The 21,867-nt window shown below is 45.5% G+C and overlaps 1 protein-coding gene and 1 long non-coding RNA gene across 6 annotated transcripts in view; both read right to left on the bottom strand.

Moving 5' to 3' along the window:
- The window catches only part of caln1 (calneuron 1), an 89,856-nt gene extending 78,615 nt beyond the window's left edge, over nucleotides 1-11,241 (bottom strand). The window contains exons 1-2 of one of the 5 annotated variants that reach the window (XM_062959062.1): nucleotides 10,709-10,834; nucleotides 7,495-7,686 (exon numbers count right to left, since the gene is read on the bottom strand). The gene's annotated coding sequence lies outside the window, so the exon portion shown is untranslated. The other 4 variants (XR_010000069.1, XM_062959063.1, XM_008121684.2 and 1 more) reach the window with 4 other exon arrangements.
- Nucleotides 11,242-18,579: 7,338 nt separating this feature from the next.
- Nucleotides 18,580-21,867, bottom strand: part of LOC134293000 (uncharacterized) — a 33,881-nt gene continuing 30,593 nt past the window's right edge. Inside the window, exon 3 of the long non-coding RNA XR_010000068.1 lies at nucleotides 18,580-21,503. This is a non-coding gene — a long non-coding RNA (uncharacterized LOC134293000). The remainder of the gene's footprint in view (nucleotides 21,504-21,867) is intronic.

Here is a 21,867-nt window from a genome sequence, read left to right as displayed (position 1 = left end):
GCCAGGTCAATGACCTTGGAGGGCCGCATCTGGCCCATGGGCCTTAGTTTTGGGACCCCTGATCTTGACGATCTCATAAGACCATAGGTAAGCAAAGAGATCTCCAAAGACCATCTAGATGGTCTCATAAGACCATAGGTAAGGGAAGGTTCCCTCAAAGGCCATCTAGATGGTTTCATAAGACCATAGGTAGGGAAAGGTTCCTTCAAAGGCCATCTAGATGGTTTCATAAGACCATAGGTAAGGAAAGGAACCCTCAAAGGCCATCTAGATGGTAACATAAAACCATAGGTAAGGAAAGGAACCCTCAAAGGCCATCTAGATGGTTTCATAAGACCATAGGTAAGGAAAGGTTCCCTCAAAGGCCATCTAGATGGTTTCATAAGACCACAGGTAAGGAAAGGTTCCCTCAAAGGCCATCTAGATGGTTTCATAAGACCATCAGAAGACCATAGGTAAGCATAAAGACCTCCAAAGACCATCTAGATGGTCTCATAAGACCATAGGTAAGGAAAGGTTCCCTCAAAGGCCATCTAGATGATCTCATGATGTCATCAGAAAACCATCAATAAGGAAAGGACCTCAAAGACCATCTAGATGGTTTCATAAGACCATAGGTAAGGAAAGGGGCCCCCAAATGCCATCTAGACAATCTCATAAAACCATAGCTAAGCAAAGAGACCGTCAAAGACCATCTAGATGATCTCATAAGACCATAGGTAAGCAAAGAGACCTCCAAAGACCAGGTAGACTTAGGTCAACCCTAAGATTAGGATAGGGGCCAGGTAAATGGCCTTGGGGGACCACGGTCCTCCACGGGCCTTAGTTTGGGGACCCCTACTAGAGAGGGCTGGGGAGAATTCCCCATGATTTATAGTCATTGTAGAACTTGGGATGTATAGTTCACCTTCAATTTAAGAGCACTCTGGACCCCATCAACGATGGACCTGGAACTAACTTGGCACAAAGAACCCTCACGACCAAGAAAAAATACTGGATGTCTTTGAAGGGATTTATAGGAGTTGTAGTTACCTCCATCCAGAGCACACTATGTACCCAAACAATGATAAATCTGGACCAAACTTGGCATGCACACCCGATAGGCCCACATTTCAATACTGGTGGGTTTTGAGAGGAATTGGCCTGGACATTTGGCGTTTGTAGGTACTGGGATGTATAGTTCACCTGAAATCAAGGAGCACTCTGAACTCCACCAAAGATGGAACTGGACCAAACTTGGAACACAAGAGTCCTTCATGACCAGCAAATAATACTGGAGGTCTTTGGGGAAAATTGACCTTGATTTGGGGGAGTTGTAGTTCACCTACATCCAGAGAGCACTGTGAACCCAAGCACCAATGGATCTGGATGAAACTTGGCTCACAGTCCTGATATGCTGAAATATGATTACTGGTGGGATTTCAGGGGAACTGTCCTTCCTTTCTGGGAATTGTAGTTCACCCACAACCAGGGGAACTGTGACCTCCACCAATGATGATGATGATGATGATGTGAGTTGTAGTTCACCTGCAACCTTATGCATTCTGTACAATTTAAAAAATCAACTTTTTGGGGGGGTACCCAAGCAAGTTTAAAAAAATATATCAAGGAATGAGTTAGTACTAGTTTGTCCTGACAATACTAAGGATGATATGCTGTTCAACAAGAACACAGACCAGTGGTTCCCAAACTTATTTGCCCTACCACCCCCTTTCCAGAAAAAATATGACTCAGCGCCCCCTGGAAAGGGGGGCATGGCTTAGAGGGGTGGGCGTGGCCCCTGATAAAGAGGGCGGGATTGAGCCTCTCCCCTAGTCCAAGATGCAGGGTTGCGAGGAGGTGGGCAGGGCCACAAATGGGAGACCAGGACTGGGATGGGCGGAGTTATGAGCCCTGTCTCGGGCTCTTGGAAGGAGGCCCCGCCCCCATCCCTAGCTCCGCCCTCTGTCTCCCAACATGCGCCTCAGGAGAGATATAGATTCTCATCCCTGTCTCGGGCTCTTGGAAGGAGGCCCCGCCCCCATCCCTAGCTCCGCCCTCTGTCTCCCAACATGTGCATCAGGAGAGGTATAGATTCTCAGCCCAGTCTCGGGCTCTTGGAAGGAGGCCCCACCCCCATCCCTAGCTCCTCCCTCTGTCTCCCAACATGCGCCTCAAGAGAGGTATAGAGGCTCAGCCCTGTCTCGGGCTCTTGGAAGGAGGCCCCACCCCCATCCCTAGCTCCGCCCTCTGTCTCCCAACATGCGCCTCAGGAGAGGTATAGAGGCTCAGCCCTGTCTCGGGCTCTCGGGAAGAAGCCACGCCCACTCTTCTAGCTCCGCCCTCTGTGTCTTAACAGGCGCCTCAGGTGCTCAGCCCTGTCTCCGGCACTTCGGAAGTGGCCCCGCCCCTCCTCTGGCTCTGCCCCCATGTCCTAATAGGTGCCATCACCGCCCCCCTGGATCTTTGCATCGCCCACCAGGGGGCAGTAGCGCACACTTTAGGAATCACAGACATAGACCAACCTCTTCCGATCATGCGTCCACGATTCTCTGAAGATGACAGATGGAGAACTTATTTGAGACCATAAGCATATGGACGGTGGCTTACACATCTACTCACTGTGTAGACAAATCAATTGATGAAGCCCCGTCCTTTACAAAAGGAACGCAGTGCTAAGGAAACCCACACCGTGAACGGCACATTTGGGCCACGAAAGGTCTCCATTCTCTCCTATCTGCAGCTCTAAGGATGCTCTGAGGAGTTGAGGGACCATCGACAGATCAATGCAATGACTCAGTACCAGGCAAGCAAACTTCTGAGGCTGATTTCGCATGTACAGCCTGTCCTGTCCCAAAGCGTTGGCTCGGAGACACAAAAAAAAAAAATGCCGTCTCCGCACTACCTTAGGCCTTTCAATTATAATATTAAGATGCGATCAAACAACCATGGCAAAAATATACTGTATATACTCGAGTATAAGCCGGGTTTTTCAGCCCTTTTTTAGAACTGAAAAAGCCCCCCTCGGCTTATACTTGGGTGTGAGTCCTGGTTGGCTTATATTCAGGTCGGCTTATACTTGAGAATATATGGTACATTTATTATTTTCCTCTATTATTATTGGCATTATTCCATTTATCATTTTACTCTTAGTATTATTGCTACTACAGTAGAGTCTCACTTATCCAACACTCGCTTAGCCAACGTTCTGGATTATCCAACGCATTTGTGTAGTCAATGTTTTCAATATATCATGATATTTTGGTGCTAAACTCATAAATACAGTAATTACAACAAAACATTCCTGTGTATTGAGCTACTTTTTCTGTCAAATTTGTTGTATAACATGATGTTTTGGGGCTTAATTTGTAAAATCATAACCTAATTTGATGTTTAATAGGCTTTTCCTTAATCTCTCCTTATTATCCAACATATTCGCTTATCCAACGTTCTGTCGGCCTGTTTACGTTGGATAAGTGAGACTCTACTGTATTTCATTTATTTTAATCTATTTTTATTATTATTATTAATACATTTATTATTTCATTCTGATATTATTATTGTTATTGCATTTATTATTCTACTCTATTATCGTTATTGCATTTATTAATTTAGTCTATTATTACATTTATTATTTTACTGTATTTATTATTATTATTACATTTTTCATTTTACTCTTATTATTATTGCTACTATTACATTTATTTTAATCTATTTTTATTATTATTAATACATTTATTATTTCATTCTGATATTATTATTGTTATTGCATTTATTATTTTACTCTATTATCATTATTGCATTTATTAATTTACTCTATTATTACATTTATTATTTTACTGTATTTATTATTATTATTACATTTATCATTTTCCACTATTATTATTATTAATATTATTATTATTATTAAAAGGATACATAAGCACAATTACATTGAAGAAGATGAGAATAATGATTTGATCAGAGTTGGACAATCTTATCTTAAATGAGAGCTTTATGTAAATATTCAAAAACATTTAACCTACTGATGTCTCAATTAATGTAATTTTATTGGTATCTATTTTTATTTCTGAAATTTCCCACCCTCAGCTTATACTGGAGTCAATGTTTTCCCAGTTTTTTTGTTGTAAAATTAGGTGCCTCGGCTTATATTCAGGTCGGCTTATACTTGAGTATATACGGTAGGTTGGGATCTGAGGGAGATCCATAGGATATATTGTATATACTTATAATATTGATAATAATATTATAATGTATTACAATATTATACGACTAATAATATAATATAATAATATTAATTATCTATTCTATATATATAAAAGGAGAATGGCATCGCTCCACCGGGCAAAACAACAAAACTAAAGGCCCCCCAACCTAGAAAATTGACAGCATAACCCCTCCGCCACGTCTCTACGTTCTTACAAACAAACTACACATCCCCAACCTCCATGGGGCCAAAAAAACCCCCAAAACTGGAACGCACCATCTACGCATGCGCAAGAGGCCAGCCCGCGCGCGCACACAACAATCCACACCTCTCCCTCCAACGGCCGCTCCTGCGCGCACAAATAAACAACAACACTCTGAAAACACATGAATTCCATCCAGGAAACAATCAGGGCCAGCTAACACCTCCCCACAAAGGATCCCCCCCCCAGACATGGAAGCACCCACGCTTTGAACCTACAAGGCCATTCCGTACTCATCACTGTCTCATCTCAGGACAGTAAATAAACAACAACACTCTAAAAACACACGAATTCCAACCAGGAAACAGTCAGGGCCAGTTAACACCTCCCAGCAAAGGATTCTCCCCTTCAGACAGGGAAGCAGCCAGGCTTTGAAGGTACAAGGCCATTCCATACTCATCACTCTCTCATCTCAGGAAACTAAATAAAGACCAACACTCTAAAATCACACGAATTCCAATCAGGAAACAGTCAGGGCCAGCTAACACCTCCCAGCAAAGGATTCCCCCCCTCAGACAGGGAAGCACCCAGGCTTTGAACCTACAAGGCCATTCCGTGCTCATCACTCTCTCATCTCAGGACAGTACATAAAGAACATCACGCTGAAAACACACGAATTCCGTCCAAGAAACAATCAGGACCAGCTAACACCTCCCAACAAAGAATTCCCATCACCAAAGTCTGGCAAATCCTTTGTTTTCTGAGGGCCACAGACAGTACAAGCACATCACTCTGAGCTGCTGAACTTCTGGACCGAAAGGCCACAGGTTTGAATTGGGGGAGCGGAGAGAGCATCCACTGTTAGCCCCAGCTTCTGCCAACCCAGAAGTTCGAAAACATACAAATGGAAGTACATGAATAGGTACTGCTTTGGCGGGAAGGTAAGGGCGCTCCATGCAGTCATGCCGGCCACATGACCTTGGAGGTGTCTACAGACAACGCCAGCTCTTCGGCTTAGAAATGGAGATGAGCACCAACCCCCAGAGTCAGGGGAAAACCTTGCCCCTTTACCTTAACTGCCACCAATTCCTCAATACTTTATTTCTCATACCACCAGACTTCGCCACAGCAACGCGTGGCCGGGCACAGCTAGTATATTATATATTAAATGTAATGTTACTAATAATATTATCATATAATGATATAGTACAATATGGTAATTTAATGCTTATATTGTGCTATGCTAGTAATATATTGTATGTATGTACATTTGATTTGTAAGCCGCTCTGAGTCCCTTTCAGGGTGAGAAGAGCGGGATATAAAGGCAGTAAATAAATAAGAAATAAATAAATAATTGGGCCTGAGTCCACGATGATAAATCCAAGGTTGGTACCCCGTTGATGGTTCAGCGTAAACATACCCAACGGTCATCTTTTGCCCTTTCCCTTTCCAACAGGATCTCCCACCTGATTCATGGGGACTTGGGTTCTTTTCAAGCAACATTCAGATACAATCGACCGAGCCAGCTAACACCTCCCAACAAAGGATTCCGCCAGGTAGGAAGCAGCCAAGGGAATTCAATGCTAATCAAGGTGGCTGACTGCAACGTTCACACTTGCCTCCAACAGACAAGAGTTCTTTCTCCCACCCCACAGATATAGAAATCCCACCTGCCTAGTTTCCAACAGACCTCACAACCTCCAGGGACGCCTGCCATAGATGTGGGCAAAACGTCAGGATAGAATGCTTCCAGAACATGGCCAGACAAGCCCGGGAAACTCACAGCAACCCAATAATATCAACATATCATTATTAATATCCTTTCACTACCATATACCAACCTCACTTGCCTAGTTTCCAACAGACCTCACAACCTCCAAGGACGCCTGTCATAAATGTGGGCGAAACGTCAGGAGAGAATGCTTCCGGAACATGGCCAGGGAAACTCACAGCAACCCAATCATATTAATATATTATTACTATTAAGATCCCTTCCTTACCATATGTCAACCTCAACAGACCTCACAACCTCCGAGGACTCCTGCCACAGGTGTGGGTGAAACATCAGGAGAGAATGCTTCTGGCACATGGCCAGGGAAACTCACAGCAACCCAATAATATTAACATATTATTAGTAAGATCCCTTCACTACCATATATCAAGCTCACTTGACCATTCTCTAACAGACCTCACAACCTCTGCCATAGATGTGGGCAAAATGTCAGGATAGAATGCTTCCGGGACATGGCCAGGGAAACTCACAGCAACCCAATAATATTAAAATATTATTATTATGATCCCTTCATTACCATATATCAACCTCAACAGACCTCACAACCTCTGAGGACGCTTGTCATAAATGTGAGCAAAACGTCAGGAGAGAATGCTTCCAGAACATGGCCAGGGAAACTCACAGCAACTCAATAATATTAACATATTAGTAAGATCCCTTCACTACCGTATATCAAGCTCACTTGACCATTCTCCAACAGACCTCACAACCTTTGCCATAGATGTGGGCAAAACGTCAGGAGAGAATGCTTCTGGGACATGGCCAGGGAAACTCACAGCAACTCAATCATATTAACATATTATTAGTAAGATCCCTTCACTACCGTATATCAAGCTCACTTGACCATTCTCCATCAGACCTCACAACCTTTGCCACAGATGTGGGCAAAACGTCAGGAGAGAATGTTTCCGGGACATGGCCAGGGAAACTCACAGCAACCCAATCATATTAACATATTATTAGTAAGATCCCTTCACTACCATATATCAACCACACTTGACCATTCTCCAACAGACCTCACAACCTTTGCCATAGATGTGGGCAAAACGTCAGGAGAGAATGCTTCCGGGACATGGCCAGGGAAACTCACAGCAACCCAATCATATTAACATATTATTAGTAAGATCCCTTCACTACCATATATCAACCACACTTGACCATTCTCTAACAGACCTCACAAACTTTGTCATAGGTGTGGGCAAAACGTCAGGAGAGAATGGTCAGACAGCCCAAAAAACTCACAGCAACCCAACCTTCAGATACCTGAGGGTGGATCTACGTTGGAGAATGAATGCAGCCAGAATGGACACTACCTTCAATGATACGGATTCATGGGAGATGCTGTCCTCCAAGGTCTGTAGCCTTTTGTGTCGAGGAATGTCGGTGCTGAACTACAAGTTCCACGATGTTAATTCTGCAGCGTCCGCACTCCAAGGTGAGGCCTGACTGCACGTTTTCAGGGCATCCCTTGAGAGGGAAGCATGCGTGCGGAGGAAGATGTGCGTCTTTGACGGGGAGAGAGAGAGAGAGAGACAGAGTAGGCTGTCTAGTCTGGCTTGAGAAGCAAACCCAAAGCTTATGAATCCATCCTGGGAGTTGTAGTTTGGTCAGGAAGCCCTACTCATTGGCAGAGAAGGCAACAGACCTTTCAAAGGGAGAATAAATTAGACCTGAGATCACACGGCAAACTAGGATTCGAGATAAGACCTTGAGGTTCAGGTGTGTTAGGCACGATGTCATGGGTGTCTTGCAGGGCTCAAAGCAGTTCTTCTCAACCTGATGTGTTGGCCTTCGACTCCCAGGAATCCCAACCGCTGGGATTTCTGGGAGTTGTAGGTCAAAACACTTGGGGATCCTCAGGGTGAGAACCACAGCTCAAGACCTTCTCAAACTATAATCCCCAGCAGCCACGGCTGGTGTCTGTCCACACTGTGCAACGGCATTGTAGTGTAGAGGTACGGAGAGAGTGAGATGGGGAAGAGAGGAAAGGAGAGAGAAGAAGGGAGTGAGAGAGAGGGAAAGAGGGAGAGAAAGGGAGAGGAAGGAAGAGATGGGGAAAGAGGGAGAGAGAGGAGAGAGAGAAGGAGGGAGAGAGAGAGAGGGAAAGAGGGAGAGAAGAGGAGAGAGGGAAGGAGAGAGAAGGAGAATGGAGTGAGAGAGAGGGAAAGAGGGAGAGAAGAGGAGAGAGGGAAGGAGAGGGAGAAGGAGGGAGAAGGAGAGTGGAGTGAGAGAGAGGGAAAGAGGGAGACAAGAAGAGAGAGAGAAGGAGAGAGGAAGGAAGAGATGGGGAAAGAGGGAGAGAGAGGAGAGAGAGAAGGAGCGAGAGAGAGAGAGAGAGAAAGAGGGAGAGAAGAGGAGAGAGGGAAGGAGAGGGAGAAGGAGGGAGAAGGAGAGTGGAGTGAGAGAGAGGGAAAGAGGGAGAGAAGAGGAGAGAGGGAAGGAGAGGGAGAAGGAGGGAGAAGGAGAGTGGAGTGAGAGAGAGGGAAAGAGGGAGACAAGAAGAGAGAGAGAAGGAGAGAGGAAGGAAGAGATGGGGAAAGAGGGAGAGAGAGGAGAGAGAGAAGGAGCGAGAGAGAGAGAGAAAGAGGGAGAGAAGAGGAGAGAGGGAAGGAGAGGGAGAAGGAGGGAGAAGGAGAGTGGAGTGAGAGAGAGGGAAAGAGGGAGACAAGAAGAGAGAGAAGGAGAGAGGAAGGAAGAGATAGGGAAAGAGGGAGAGAGAAGGAGAGAGAGAAGGAGGGAGAGAGAGAGGGAAAGAGGGAGAGAAGAGGAGAGAGGGAAGGAGAGGGAGAAGGAGGGAGAAGGAGAGTGGAGTGAGAGAGAGGGAAAGAGGGAGACAAGAGAGAGAGAAGGAGAGAGGAAGGAAGAGATGGGGAAAGAGGGAGAGAGAGGAGAGAGAGAAGGAGGGAGAGAGAGGGAAAGAGGGAGAGGAGGAGAGAGAGAAGAGGAGAGAGGGAAGGAGAGGGAGAAGGAGGGAGAAGGAGAGTGGAGTGAGAGAGAGGGAAAGAGGGAGACAAGAAGAGAGAGAGAAGAGGAGAGAGGGAAGGAGAGGGGAAGGAAGAGATGGGGAAAGAGGGAGAGAGAAGGAGAGAGGGGAGAGAGAAGGAGAGTGGAGTAAGAAAGAGGGAAAGAGGGAGAGAAGAGGAGAGAGAGAGGGAAAGGAGAGGGAGAAGGAGAGTGGAGTGAGAGAGAGAGGGAAAGAGAGGGAAGAGAAAGAGAGAGAAGGGGGAAGAGAGAGATGGGGAAAGATGGAGAGAAAAGGAGAGAGGGAGGGAGAGGAGGAGGGTGAGGTAGGGAGTGAGAGAAGGAGAGAGGAGTGTGAGAGAGGGAAAGGGAGAGAAGGAGAAAGAGGAATAGGAGAGAGGGGAAAGAAGAGAAGGAGAGAGAGGGGGAAAGAGGGAGAGGGAGGGAAAGATGGAGAGAAAAGGAGAGAGAGAAGGAGAGTGGAGAGAGAGAGAGGGAAAGAGGGAGAGAAGAGAGAGAGGGAAAGGAGAGTGAAAAGGAGAGTGGAGTGAGAGGGAAAGAGGGAGACAAGAGGAGAAAGAGAGAAGGAGAGAGAAGAAGAGAGAAGGAGAGAGAAGAGGGGAGTGAGAGAGAGGGAAAGAGGAAAAGGAGAGAGAGAAGGAGAGTGGAGTGAGAGAGAGGGAAAGAGGAGGAGAGAGGGAAAGATGAAGAGAAAAGGAGTGAGGGAAGAGAAAGAGAGAGAAGGAGGAAGAGAGAGATGGGGAAAGATGGAGAGAAAAGGAGAGAGGGAAGGAGAGGAGGAGAGAGAAGGGTGAGGTAGGGAGAGAGAAAAGGAGAGAGGAGTGAGAAAGAGGAAAAGAAGGAGAGGGAAGGAAAGAGGAATAGGAGAGAGGGGAGAGAAGGAGAGAGAGGGGGAAAGAGGGAGAGAAAAGGAGAGAGAGAAGGAGAGTGGAGTGAGAGAGAGGGAAAGAGGAGGAGAGAGGGAAAGATGAAGAGAAAAGGAGAGAGGGAAAGAGGGAGAGAGAAGGAGAGAAAGAGAGAAGGACCAGGGAGGGAGAGGAGGAGAGGCAGGGGAGTGGGAGAGAGGGAAAGAGAGACAGAGGAGATGGGGAAAGATGGAGAGAAAAGGAGAGAGGGAGGGAGAGGAGAGAGTGAAGGAGAGAGAAGGGAGTGAGACGGGGAAAGCGGGAGAGAGGGAGAGAGGGAGGGGGAACGACGGGGAGAAAAGGAGAGGGAGGGAAAGAGGGAGAGAGAAGGAGAGGGGAAAGGGAAAGAGGGGAGATAGAGAGAGGGGGAAAGATGGAGAGCAAGAGAAGGAAGGTGGGAGAAGGAGAGAGGGAAGGAGAGAAAGAGGAGGACGAGGGAGGGGGAGAGAAGGGAGCAGGAAGAGCGAGATGGTGGAAGGAAAGGACGGAGTCCAATCTGAAGCCCACCCCACCGGAGGAGAAGACCTTCTTCCAAGGCAATGCCTCTGGACCCGGCCAGTCCAAGTCCCCACCCGAGCCCACCCGGAGCCCAGCTGCTCCTCGCCTTCCCACGCAGGTGGGCACCTGGGCGGCCACTCACCTTGCGGCTGCTCCTCCGCGGCGCCTCCCTCCGCCCTGCCCAGAGAGGGGGAAGGGGAGAAGAGAGGGAGGGTGAGGGTGGGGGTCCTTAAGGGCGGGCGGCTGGACCCCCGGCGCCCGGCTGGGCTCCCACGCGCGGCGGATCCACGCAGCAGGTGGCCATGGCCAAGGCAGGGATGGAGGAGAGAGAAGGAGGGAGGGAGGGAGGGAGGGAGGGATGGAGAGGGCTGGCGTCCACCCACCCACTCCCCCTCCCCGCCAGCCCCGGCTCCTCCCGCTTTTGCTCTCGCCCACGTCAAAACTCCAGCACGCGCGGAAGAGGAGGAGGAGGAGGGAGGAGAAAGGAGAGGCAACTGCAAGGAGATGCTCCAAGTCCAAGCCAAGGAGATCAGAAGGCTCCAAGAAGGTCTGGCTCAACTGTTGGCTATGGGTCACACCATGCCAAAGCTGCTGCCTCTTCGGACCCATTTGCCAGCCCCCAAAGGACACACATACCAGTCAACACCAGCCGTACCTTTCAGAGAAATCGGGAGCTAGCACTGCCACCGAAATCTCTCCACACAAGACGCATTGCTCACAACAATAAGCACCCACCGACGGAAGCAGGCATCATCATCACAGATGGATACACATCTCCCTCTCCAGTCTGGATGCCTACGGTGCCAACCTTAGGAAGACCCATTTGTCGGTCCGCAAGAACCTTGGCACTACTGTAGACACATTTGTGGAAATGCCACTCTTTGGAGGACCCATTTGTTGGTCCGTAAGACCCTTAGCACCACTCTTGACACATTTGTGGAAATGCCACTCTTAGGAGAACCCATTTGTTGGTCCGCAAGACCCTCAGCACCACTCTAGACACATTTGTGGAGATGCCACTCTTAGGAGGACCCATTTGTCGGTCTGCAAGACCCTTAGCGCCACTGTAGACACATTTGTGGAGATGCCACTCTTAGGAGGACCCATTTGTTTGTCCGCAAGACCCTTAGCGCCACTGTAGACACATTTGTGGAGATGCCACTCTTAGGAGGACCCATTTGTTTGTCCGCAAGACCCTAAGCGCCACTCTAGACACATTTGTGGAGATGCCACTCTTAGGAGGACCCATTTGTTTGTCCGCAAGACCCTAAGCACCACTCTAGACACATTTGTGGAGATGCCACTCTTAGGAGGACCCATTTGTCGGTCCGCAAGACCCTTAGCGCCACTGTAGACACATTTGTGGAGATGCCACTCTTAGGAGGACCCATTTGTCGGTCCGCAAGACCCTTGGCACTACTGTAGATACATTTGTGGAGATGCCACACTCAGGAGGACCCCTTTCCCATGCATCAAGTAAGCATCATAATCACAGATGGATATACATCTCCCTCTCCTGTCTGTGTGTCTACGATGCCAGTTTTAGGAAGACCCATTTGTCAGTCCGCAAGACCCTTGGCACGACTGTAGACACATTTGTGGAGATGCCACTCTTAGGAGGACCCCTTTCCCATACAATACCCTTGGTACTACTATAGACACATTTGTGGAGATGCCACTCTTAGGAGGACTTCTTTGCCCATCCGAAAAGGAATCTTTCCCACACAAGACCCTTGGCATCAATGACATTCGGCCATGCTTCCTCTCACTCTCCTTTCTGTGTATCTACAATGCCAGTCTTAGGAAGACCCATTTGTCAGTCCGCAAGACCCTTGGCACAACTGTAGACACATTTGTGGAGATCCCACTCTTAGGAGGACCCCTTTCCCACACTAGACCCTTGGCATCAATGACATTCGGCTGTGCCTCTTACAAATGATGTTGGAAAGGTTAAATTTACAATGAAATCAAAATTTGTATGTGTCAGGGATGCCAGGTTCAGCACTAAAAGAGCCAAAGGACACAATGTTAGGAATTTCAATGTTTCCCATCTGGGACAAATCACGATTGATCCCTAACAATAGGTGGGAGTGAAGAAGACGAACAAGGACGTTCAATATTTCCAGAGCCAGTCAAAAGAGAAGCGGGAAGTGAGAATTAGTACCATTTCTCGAAAGCCAGAGATACGACAGGTTCCGGAATAAAACAAAACACCTCTAGCAAATATATGGATTCCATTGACACCATTCAGCCTGTAACTCAGCTCCGAAGGAACCAAACAACCCCCCCCCCCAATCTTGTTATGAGTTCTTTGCCTCCTCAAAAGATTGTGTTAGTCTCTTGCAAACTGAAAACATGCATTTTAAAAATGTCAGTGAATCTGCAATCATACTAGAACAGATGCTGTTGGAATCGTCAGGGGAAAAAAACCCAAATATGGAATCCCCAAGCTTCTTCGTGGAAACGCTGCTGCAATTCTCCCAGTTTTGATTTTCTGCCTGCATTCAGGAGTTCAAAACGACCCTACTCCCATACGGAATCTGCTACAAAACAGAGGCTTTTTTGTTGAGTTCCAGAGGCAGAGAAGCAGATGGCGAAGACAGAAGAATGGCCTGCCCCAGGGGAGCGTGCTTGCTCCATCAATGTTCAACATTTCCACAAATGACCAGCCACGGCCAGAAGGGACAGAGAGGTTCATCTATGTTGACGATCATGCCATCACCGCCCAAGCAGGGAGCTTTGAAATGGTTGTAGAGAAACTCTCCGAAGCTTTAGGTGCTCTTACTGTCTATTATAGGGAAATCGGTCTGGGACCTGCCTATCTTTGTGAACACGTCGTCCTCTATGAACCCACTCAATCTCTGAGATCTTCCAGGGAGGCCCTCCTCTCACTTCCACCCTCCTCACAACTGCGTTTGGTGGGGACGAGAGAGAGGGCCTTCTCAGACGTGGCTCCCCTACTCTGGAACTCCCTCCCCAGGGAGATTAGGTTAGTTCCCTCTCTATCTTCCTTCAGGAAACAACAATGTTTCAGCAGGCCTTCGGTGAGACAGTCATTAACTAATCAGCCCCAGATGGTTTTTTAATAATTTATCCTGTATTTATTATGGTCTTACCATTTATGTGTTTTAAATGCAATTTTTTAATCCTTGTATTGTTGTTTAAGTATTATCCTTGTATTGTTGTTTTTGGAGCCCCAGTGGCGAAGTGTGTTAAAGCACTGAGCTGCTGAACTTGCAGACCGAAAGGTCCCAGGTTCAAATCCCGGGAGCGGAGTGAGTGCCTGCTGTTAGCTCCAGCTTCTGCCAACCTTGCAGTTCGAAAACATGCCAATGTGAGTAGATCAATAGGTACCACTCTGGCGGGAAGGTAACAGAGCTCCATGCAGTCATGCCAATGGCCACATGACCTTGGAGGTGTCTACGGACAACGCCGGCTCTTCAGCTTAGAAATGGAGATGAGCACCAACCCCCAGAGTCAGACATGACTGGACTTAACGTCAGGGGAAACCTTTAACTTTATTGTTGTTTTAATTGATTGGTTTCAACTGTTATAATACTCTTGTTCATATTGTATTACTGTTTTATCTTTTTTATATTGTGATTTGTATTATGTTGCTTTTATTTTGTCCTTATGTTGTTTGGGCCTCTGCCCCATGTAAGCCACCCCGAGTCCCCGTGGGGAGATGGTGGCGGGGTATAAATAAAGTATTATTATTATTATTATTATTATTATTAATCTAAAATGCAAACGTGTGTTTTTCATCTTGAGAATGGACAATCATCTCAAGCCCTGAGGATTACCTGGGGAGGAATCCAACTGAAGCATTGCAGCACACCAAAATATATTGGAGTTACTCTGGACCGTGCTCTGACTTACAAGAAGAACTGCTTGACTATGAAGCAAAAATTGGGTTCTAGAAATACAGTAGAGTCTCACTTATCCAAGCTAAACGGGCCGGCAGAACCTTGGATAAGCGAATATCTTGGATAATAAGGAGGTGTTCTGTCACGCGCTGGGCCTGTAACTATTGTCTTTTGTATAGGACATATACTTTATGCCCAGCGGGAAGCCTCAAAGAGAGGTTCTTGAGGATTTTCCTGAAAAGGATGGTCTTTTGAGTCTTTAATGAAATAACAAAGTCTTTATTGTTGAACAAATAATAAATCTTCAAGGAGTCAAATAACACTTCAAGGTTTCTTTAATAAATTGTTGGCCTTTCAGTCTTGTCCCCAGGGAATGGGGAATTGGCTTTGGATAACTGTACTTTTTCTGTAAGAAGAAAACCCTCTTATAACCTCTCCCAGGCTGTCTATTATATGGGCCTAGCTGATGTGGGACCACTACCGATTCCAAATGCATCTGGGCATCGAGTGGACCTACCAACCAAGGCTTGCAGATGTTTCAGGTGGGGTTCCGTGAATCTGTGATGCTGTTCTCTCTCCGAGGTTTCTTTGGAAACTTTAGGGCTGTTTCCCTCAGGAGCTGTGAGGCTGAGAGGCTGTGAGCTCTCAGCCAGAGCTTTGGGACTTTCCCCCTGGAATTTCTGTTTCTGTTCTCTCAGATGTTCTATATCCCCGGATGTTCTTGAGATATGAAGCTTTTCTACGGGACGAGCTGGTCTAAATCCTATAGCTTAGCTTCCTTAAGTGAGACTGACTTAAAAATGGCTCCTTCTCTCCCAGAGCCCTGAACAAGGGGCGGAACCAAACTTAATGATGATGGACAGGTGGCCTGCCCTATGACTGCAAACATTAGCACAAAGAAAATAAAGTTGGAGCTTCTGGTACAGCCGTACCAGCACAGGAGGGATTAAGGAAAAGCCTATTAAACATCAAATTAGGTTATGATTTTACAAATTAAGCACCAAAACATCATGTTATACAACAAATTTGACAGAAAAGGTAGTTCAATACGCGGTAATGTTATGTACTAATTACTGTTTTTACAAATTTAGCACCAAAATATCATGATATATTGAAAACATTGACTACAAAAATGCCTTCGATAATCCAGAACCTTGGATAAATGAGTCTTGGATAAGTGAGACTCTACTGTAATATTATACGAAAGCTGACTGGCACAACCTGGGGATCAGAACCAGATACGGTGAAGACATCTGCCCTTGCGCTTCGCTATGGTGCTGAATACGCATCAGTGTGGAATATATCTCACCACATTAAGACAGTCTTAATGAGACATGTTGCATTATCACAGGATGTCTATTAGACATGTCCGATCGATGAAAAAAATGTTTCAATTCTCATTTCTAAAATAGGGGGTGCTGGAGCTTCGATATAGAAAGTATTCCAATTTTTTCACCCAAAAATTTTGGATATTTCCGAAAATTTGTAATGATTCAAAATGTTTCTAAAATGGCGGACGTGCATGCGCAATCGCCAAAAAAAAAAAAAGGAACCCGAGGGGGGGGACTTTTACAGGGCTCTCCCGCCCTCATTTGTTGAGCTATCCTCATCAAATTTGCAATGCCCTTGCAAGTTGTGCAAAGATACTTTGAAAACTAGAAATTTCCTTGCTGTATTTGTAAGCAAGAAGGACACTGGAAATCAATGGTGTCTCTGGCTATGTAATCCCACAAGCCTCAACCCAATGCCTTCAATTAGAAATGGACCAGTGACCACCACGCCAAGCAATGCTCTGGCAAGGAGTGCAAAGATACTTTGAAAACTAGAAATTCCCTTGCTAAGAGAAAGAACCAGCAACAAAACCCTAACCCTTTCTCCAAACCCCTCTGTGGGAACAGCCAGACTGGGCCCCTTCACCCTCTCTCTCCCTCAAGAGGCTTGCTTGCTCTCTGTTTGCAGACCACCACCCTCTCCGCTCAAAGCCCAGCCCAGAATGGCTCGCCCGGGCTACACAATGGGCTTTTATGGCAATCTTCCACATGGATGCAGAGGACCCTAGCCCCCACCTTTGTGTCCATTGTGGAAGCTTCTGATTGGCCGGGGAGCGGCAGCCATGTTAGGCTGCGCTAAGCTCCCATTCAAGGTAGGTTGCAGAAATAAAAAAAAATTAAAAATATTTTTAAAAATATATTTAAAAATTTTTTTGGGGGGGGGGGGGGAATTAATGAAACATTAAGAAACAATTAGAAAATGGGCCAACAATGGTTCGAATTACATTGCTGGTTGCGCTGTGAGACAATGTCTCGGAATGCGTATCAAAAAGCGAGAACAATCCGAAATAAATTAGATATACGATTCAAAATGATTTTTTGACATGTCTAATGTCTATGCTCAACACCACTGGAGAAATTATACTGTTTAGTCTGTATCTGTTGGGAAGTAGCAGCCAGTAATGAAAGGACCAAGGCAGTGACATCTCCAGCCCATCCTCTGTTCGGATATCAGCCAGTAAACTAAACAGCTTCTTAAGATCCATTTCATTCCTGAAAGTTTATCCCAACACTACCATTGACTACCTCATTTGTTGGGAAGAAGTGTACACACACACATATACACACTTGCTGAAAAGAGAGATGTCATTTGATTTGATGCTCTCCCAGTAATTTGGCTGCCAGAAGGCTGCCAGAAGGACATTATGTTCTGCGTGCATTTTGAAGGAGAAGTCAGCGTGATATGTACCCAACCAATATACTGGAATGCAGTTATTACTAGATTGTTTTGCTGACTCGAATCTAGCCCAGCACATTCGGGTCTGGAGCAGTGGAAGAAGCGAGGAAAGACTCAAGATCTCGTCGTAGGCTTTCATGGCCGGAATCACAGGTTGTTGTGTGTTTTTCGGGCTGTAGGGCCATCTTCACAACCTCTAAGGATGCCTGCTGTAGATGTGGGCGAAACGTCAGGAGAGAATACCATATATACTCGAGTATAAGCTGACCCTAATATAAGCCGAGGCACCTAATTTTACCACAAAAAAACTAGGGAAACTTATTGACTCGAGTATAAGCCGAGGGTGGGAAATTCAGCAGTTACGGGTACATTTCAAAATGAAAATAGATCCCAATGAAATTATATTGAGGCATCAGTAGGTTAAAGGTTTTTCAATATTTACCGTATTTCAAAGAAAAACAGTAAACTAGCTCTGTAAGTGGAAAAGTAGGGTCAACAAAAACAATATGGTATTAATAATAATAATAATAATAATAATAATAATAATAATAATAACTTCATTTGTACCCTGCCCTATCTCCCCGTGGGGACTCAGGCTGGCTTCCAACATAGTAACAGGCAAACATTCAGTGCCTACATAAACAATGCAGAGCTAGATATAGATCTATAATTATAGATACTAATTTCACATATGCATTTCCCCCTGAAATTTTTGCAAATCATCTCTCTATATATGTGCATTTCCCTCCAGCAATATTTGCAAGCCCTATATAGTTTGTATATATCTATCTAGAAATCTGTGTGTGCGCGCGCATTTCCCCTGTATATTTATGTTTATATCTATCTAGAAGTCTCTATGTGTGTGTGTGTGCATTTCCCCTGCTATATTTGCAAGCCCTACATATCTATATTTATATATATCTATCTAGACATCTCTCTATATATAAATAATTATGTCTGTATAGGATTTGCAAAGACTTGCAAACATATGAGGCAAAAATTCATATATAAAAGAATGTATACACACAGATACAGATATACAGGTACATGGAAATCTCGAGATATCTATATGTATATAGGATTTGCAAAGTCTTGCAAACATGTGAGGGGGCAATTCATATATAAAATTAATTTAGATAGATACAGATATAAAGATACATAGGGATTGCAAAGGCTTGCAGAGGGAAATGCCTATATATCTGTAGCAGAGATTAATTAATATTTCAGGGGGAAATGCTTTTTTAAGATTAATGGGTATATATACATATTTTTCTTCATCCTGACTTGCAAGGGCTTCTTTCCCTTTTCAAAACATTCCCTTGGTTAAGAGCGAGGGAGGCTTTGGAAAAGTAAACACTCATAAGAGAGGGTAAGATGAGAGATAAATAGATCATATATTGCAAGCAACAGCCTCCAGGCTCCGCTGCCGACTTGACCTTGACCCAATTTTAAGCCGAGGGAGGCTTTTTCAGCTTATAAATAAGGGCTGAAAAACTAAGCTTATCTTTGAGTATATACGGTACTTCTGGAACATGGCCATACAGCCCGGAAAATGCACAACAACCCTACACTCGGGATCTCGTTGCGAAATTCCTAAACTCGGTCCATTATTCATTTTTGTTTTGATTCACTTGCATCTTTAATCCCCATTTAACCATTCCAGGCATTTAATTACTCCAACCCTAGGGGAAAGCGATGCCAAAGATAAAAATAAATACATAAATCAAACGATGCATAAAAGTGAACATAAATCACAAGGAAAGTATCCGGTTGCACACCTGTGCACATACCTGTCCCAGATTCGGTCCCCAGATGGGGCTGAAATCTAGAGAACTATTGCAAGATTGTGTAGATGAATATGGAAGTAAAGGGTGGCAATATGCAGTGGAAATTGCTACGAATCCTTCTAAGGGACACTATTGATGGATAATATGACAGTCACTGACTCGGCCATTAGGATCAGAGGCGGTCCAACCATAAGGCGAAATAGGCATTTGCCTGTGGCGCCATCGTCCCGGGGGCACCATCGTCCTGGGAGGAGGGCACCACTCTCCACCTCCTTCTCTTTCGGGCCTTCCGGCCGGCGCAGACCCACCTTCGCACCACGGGAGCCCTCCTTTGGGGCCTTCAGAGATTGTGAGGTCTGTAGGAACTTGGAAGCTAGGTATGTGGGGTTTATATATCTGTAGAAGGTCCAGGGTGGGAGAAAGAACTTTTCTTTGAAGCAGGTGTGGATGTTGTAATTAATCACCTTGATTAGCATTTAATGGCCCTGTGGCTTCAAGGCCTGGCTTCTTCTTGCCTGGGAGAATCTTTTTTGGGAGGAGTTAGCTGTCCCTGATTGTTTACTGTCTGGATTTCTTCTGTTTTCAGAGTGTTGTTCTTTATTTATTGTCCTGATTTTAGAGTTTTTTTTAATACTGAGGGCTATCTGGGTTATCTAAGTCCACACTGCCCTATATCCCTGTTCAATGTTTAGTGTTAAATTTGCAAATATAGTAATTCCTACATAACATTACCATGTATTGAACTGCTTTTTCTATTGATTTGTTGTAAAACATGATGTTTTGGTGCTTAATTTTTAAAATCATAATGTAATTTGATGTTTTATAGGCTTTTCCTTTATACTTCCTTATTATCCAACATTTTCGCTTATCCAACGCTTTTATTTTTCAGTGATTGGTTTGGGGGGGCGCCAAAATTCTGTTCGCCTACACTTGAAAAATACCTAGGGCCGGCTCTGATTAGGATTCAAGGCTGGCCTTATTTTGAGTCAGTTCCATGTGGCAATTATTACCTGCTGAGAACATCCAAAAATAGGCCAGTCTTATATCAGTATTTTAACTATCTGTGCGTTGATATCCTGCACAGGAAACCAACCATTATCTACCTGTGTTTTTATAGAGCAGGAGCGGGGAAAGTGTGACCCAAGAACATCTTCGAATCTCCCACCACAACAGGTCAACTTCAGGAGACACAGAGAGACCCCTGCCAATTTTTCAATATAAAAATTGGGTGGATGAGCACAAAGAGGTGTGTGGATCCTCAAGGTTTGGGGGGGGGGGTCAGTTGCTCATTCATGCTTTAGAACTTCAGTTTCCAACCTTTTTTTGACCAGGGACCTCTTTGACCACGGAACTCTTTGAGGAGGGAACACTTGACCAGGGAACATTTTGACCAGGGACCTCATTGACCAGGGACCACTTGATCAGGAACAATTTAACAAGGGACCACTTGACCATGGACCACTTCGACCAGGGACCATTTCGACCAAGAACCACTTAACCAGGGACAACTTGACCATGGACCATTTTGACCAAGAACCACTTAACCAGGGACAATTTAACCAGGGACCACTTTGACCATGGACCACTTTGACCAAGAACAACTTAACCATGGACCACTTTGACCAAGAACCACTTGACCAGGGACAACTTAACCAGGGACCACTTGACCATGGACCACTTTGACCAAGAACAACTTAACCATGGACCACTTTGACCAAGAACCACTTGACCAGGGACAACTTAACCAGGGACCACTTTGACCATGGACCACTTGATCATGGACCACTTTGACCAAGAACCACTTGACCAGGGACAACTTCGACCAGTGACCACTTTGACCAGGGACCACTTCGACCATGGTCCACTCTCCAACATTAGTACCAAAAGGTTATGAACCACTTTTTGGACTATCTCTTGGCTGCTCCAGAGTTTAGAACAATGGTCCCCAAATGTTGGTCTTTCAAGTATTTAAGACTTCAGCTTCCCGAACCTCCAGAAAACTTGGCCAACTGTTAGTCATTCTGGGAGATGAAGTCCAAAACACTAGAAGGACCCAAGTTTGGGAACTACCAGATTAGAACACAAACCAACGGATTCAAATGACAAGAAAAGAGATGCCTCCTTAACATTTGGAAGGACCTCAGAAGGTGGTGGACTCTCCTTCTCTGGAGGTCTCCCAGATGTGGGATAATCCCACAGAAAACTCAATGCCTGGTGGATACAGAGCTGCATGTTGATGGAATTTGGTGCTGTTTGACTCTTCCATAAGAATTGGGGGCACACTATGGAAGGACTTCATTTCATCGCTACCTACAACAATGTGTAGAATGAAAGACAACCGGGAGACGACAATACTTGCCAGCTAGAGTACTCCAGTGGCCCGTTTTGCTGTAAAGTCTCTTCCGAGATCTTCTCCTTGACCGTGGGAGACTCGGCCTTTTCGTCGTCCTCTGCTTTGGGCTGACCTTCTCCATGTTGTGCCGTCAGCCCCATTGGGCAACAAAGTGGTGGCCGATCCTGGGAGAAGTGCAAGTCTTTCACGGGGACGTCAAAGGCTCTGGAAAGAGTTTGACAGAGCAGTCACAGCACTGGCATATCATTTATTTAATGCAGCCTGTTTTCTATTATTCATGCTGTCCTTCTTCTAAACCCCCTGTTTCAGCCCCACTGCTGAAAAAAACACCGCTTATGTAAGTGCAACAGTGAAGCGCTGCAACAGTGCGGCAGATGTTTGGAGATTAATACAAACTTGGTGCTCTCGGAGAATATTAATTGCGAGATAAATGGCTCGCAATTACAGATTTGCATATCATAATAATTGCTCAACGTTTGGATGATATTTGAAAGGTTTGTAAATGAAACACTTGGAGAGGCCACACAGGTTGCCTCCTTAAGGACAACGTCATATGCAATTCCCCCCA

Source organism: Anolis carolinensis, unplaced genomic scaffold (genome assembly GCF_035594765.1).
Source record: "Anolis carolinensis isolate JA03-04 unplaced genomic scaffold, rAnoCar3.1.pri scaffold_7, whole genome shotgun sequence".
Classification (NCBI taxonomy): Eukaryota; Metazoa; Chordata; class Lepidosauria; order Squamata; family Dactyloidae; genus Anolis; species Anolis carolinensis.
This window is presented reverse-complemented; position numbering and strand designations above follow the sequence as displayed.